Below are 3612 nucleotides of genomic sequence, written 5' to 3' on the forward strand. Positions count from 1 at the left end.
GAGATTTTTTCTTTCATCATAATGCTATTAAGTGAAAATAGGCTTGAATTTCTATAAATTAATGTCAGCTGTATAAGTCTGACTTTTTTTTCAAAAAAAAGAAACAGGATACATGTGCAGAACAGGCATGTTTGTTACATAGGTGTACGTGTGCCATGGTGGTTTCCTGTGCCTATTGACCCATCCTTTAAGTTCCCTCCCCTCACCCCCCACGCCCCACCCCACAACAGGCCTTGGTGTGTGTTGTTTCCCTCTCTGTGTCCATGCTGGGGAGGATGTGGAGAAATCGAATGCTTCTTTACTGTTGGTGGGAATATAAATTAGTTCAACCATTGGGGAAGACAGTATGGCGATTCCTCGAGGATCTAGAACCAGAAATACCATTTGAACCAAGAATCCCATTCCTGGGTATATAAACACATAAAATGTTTTGGCCAACTTTCATTCAGAGATTTATTTTAGTGAGTATTCGTGTTAGTCAGTGTTCTCTAGAGGGACAGAAGTAATAGGATATATATATATATATAAAGAGGAGTTTACTAAGTATTAACTCACACAGTCACAAGGTCCCACAATAGGTCATCTGCAAGCTGAGGAACAAGGAAAGCCAGTATGAGTACCAAAAGTGAAGAACTTAGAGCCTGATGTTCCAGGGCAGGAAGTATCCAGCACAGGAGAAAGATGCAGGCTGGGAGGCTAGGCCAGTCTGTTCTTTTCACATTTTTCTGCCTGCTTTATATTCTAGCCTCACTGGCAGCTGATTATGTGGTGCCTACCCCGATAAAAGGTGGGTTTGCCTTTCCCAGACCACTGACTCATATGTGAATTTCCTTTGGCAACACCCTCACTGATATACCCAGGATCAGTACTTTTTTTCTTCCTTTTTTTTTTTTTTTTTTTTTTTTTTTTAGATGGAGTCTCCCTCTGTTGCCCAGGCTGGAGTGCAGTGAAGCAATCTTGGCTCACTGCAAGCTCCACCTCCTGGGTTCATGCCATTCCCTGCCTCAGCCTCCCAAGTAGCTGGGACTACAGGCGCCTGCCACCGTGCTCAGCTAATTTTTGTATTTTTAGTAGAGATGGGGTTACACCTTATTAGCCACGATGGTCTTGATCTCCTGACTTTTTGATCTGCCCGCCTTGGCCTCCCAAAGTGCTGGAATTACAGGAGTAAGCCACAGCACCTGGCCCCCTTTGCATCTTTCAATGCAATCAAGTTGACACTCAGTATTAACCATCATAGTGTTTAAGGGCTTTTTAAATTATTTTTTATTTTCATTGCTTTTTGTTTTAGCTTTTTTGCATTATAAAATGGTTGCTTTAAAAGCTTATGAATTGTCACCCCCCTGTATTTAAACATCACTCTTGGACTGAATTTTCTAGTTAGTGTACTCATTAAACTTTTTGCTTTAAAAATGCATAGGGATAATCTGTGACCCTCCCTCCACTGCACTCAGAATTGAAAGATCATTCTCTTTTCTGGATAGGGATCTGTTTGACCACTTGGCATGGTCAAAGGACATCTGTTACAGACCCTGGAGCATAAAAGGGGAAGAACTTTAGAGAAACCATTGGCAGGAAGATTTTCAGGCTTTATGCCACTGCCTCCTATCATGGCCCCAAATTACATAAAGAAACTGCACTAAATGGTAGGTTTTACAAGTTAGAAGAATGGAAAATATAACCTGCAAATTTCTACTCCTGTTATTTAATTACAAAAGTTGCATGTAACTTTTGAAGGCACATCAGAAAATATGCAAAGCTTAAGAGAATTGATTTTGTATATGCATGTCCCTTTTCCACTGTAAGATCAAATAAAATGTCTTCACTGAGTAAAATGACACATTTCCAGACACCAACTGCAATATAGAATTGTACAATTTTATTCCATCTCCACATGGTTACAAATATCTTAACAAAAACCCTTCAAGAAACAAAATTCCCAAATATAACCGATCAAGTACTACATAAACATTGATCACTTTGATTCTGCTAGCTCTGAAGACGTCCTCAATGAAACCCATAATTTGGTGCATGAACTGTGGTCCTAGGCGACTTTGTAAATATGATTTGAAAATATAATAATTCAAGGTGATCTTGTCATTGATTCATTATAGGGAACAAGGAGTTATTAAGTGATATAACCTGTTGGTGTGTATTTTACTCTGTTCATATAAACCAGTGAAGCAAGATCAATTTGTTTCTCGGTTGAATTAGTTTTCTTGTGGGCACCTCAAGCACACATTCAAGAACAGCTTCCAAGAAACAAATTTATTTTCCTGAAATGATGGTCTTTATTGGCAACATCTAGTTCTTTTAATTTTACAGTTGGTTTCCCAGTTATGATCTGTTTTCATGAAGCATGAGAAAAATCCTAGAACAGTTAAATGTGCTTACCATATAGTTTATGAATTAGTTGCTTCTTCAAATTGGCAAAAGACATAGAATAAGACTGCACTCTCAGTAACTCAGTCCTCCTTTTCCTGACTCTCCATGAACAGTACAATTATTTTCCCTGCACGCATTGCAGCTTGGTCATGGCAGATACGAACTTGTCACTGGCATATATGTATATGTGTGTATGTCTGGGTGTATACATGCTCACATACACACACACAGAGAGAGAGAGAGAGAGAAGTAAATGAAGTTTTGGAGAATCTCCAGCTCTGACTCTACTTTATTCATTCTTTCATCATGTGTCTTAGAGATGTCAAGTAAGTCCCTTTAAGCCTTGGAGGCCTAATCTGTAACACAAACAAGCAAGAGACTTATTTTTGGCCAATCAACTTCCAAGTGTGTTGTGAGGCTTGAGCAACTCAGAACTAGAAATAGGCTTTGAAAAGGTGGAGTATACACTGCACATTTAAGGAAGTATTATTTTTCTGTCTTGTCTTACATCATCAGATACAGCTGATGAAACTAAGATACATATGCCATATTTAGTGTTTCTAACAAAGGAAAAATGTCTTTTGGGGGGCACCTTTTGCTGTATTTCAAGCAAGGAAGAAACACGGGTGCATTTTAAATGACTCTTCCGCTCTGCCCAGAACGGCTTGCTCAGCCAGGGAGGGACTGCCATTAGTGAGTAAGTGAGAAGTGACATGTTCTGTCTCTCCAAGGGTTTCTTCATGTCCACTTTGGTAGCTCTCATTACACTGCCTGAATCCATTAAGACAGAAACAAGGTTTCACCATAAAATGTTTTTGTGACTAAAGAGGACATGCAGCTCTTTAATCAGTGACAGAACATCTCCTCTGACAAGACTGAGTGATACAGTGTGCTCCAGTCCCACCTTTGCTGTCGAGAGGGAATATCCCTTACAAGGACAGACAATATTCTCATTAAATTGCCTTTGGGTGATCTATCAATGCTCCAGTGAAAACAATTATTCTGAATATATTTAATGTAAATATCTATGTCAAATGAAATCTTACTTTGTATTGTGTGGATATCTCGCCCATGATAATTCAGTCAATGTTTTGAAATTTTGAAAGTGACTATCAGCTGGTTTGGGATTTTCCACGGGTCTAGGTGACACTAGAGTACTAGCAAGGAGAAGGAGAACCCTGTCTAGTCTCTAAATAATAAAATAAAATGAATCATAATATTTTATAT

The sequence above is a fragment of the Rhinopithecus bieti genome, unplaced genomic scaffold (genome assembly GCF_001698545.2).
Source record: "Rhinopithecus bieti isolate Rb0 unplaced genomic scaffold, ASM169854v2 scaffold_23815, whole genome shotgun sequence".
Taxonomy (NCBI): Eukaryota; Metazoa; Chordata; class Mammalia; order Primates; family Cercopithecidae; genus Rhinopithecus; species Rhinopithecus bieti.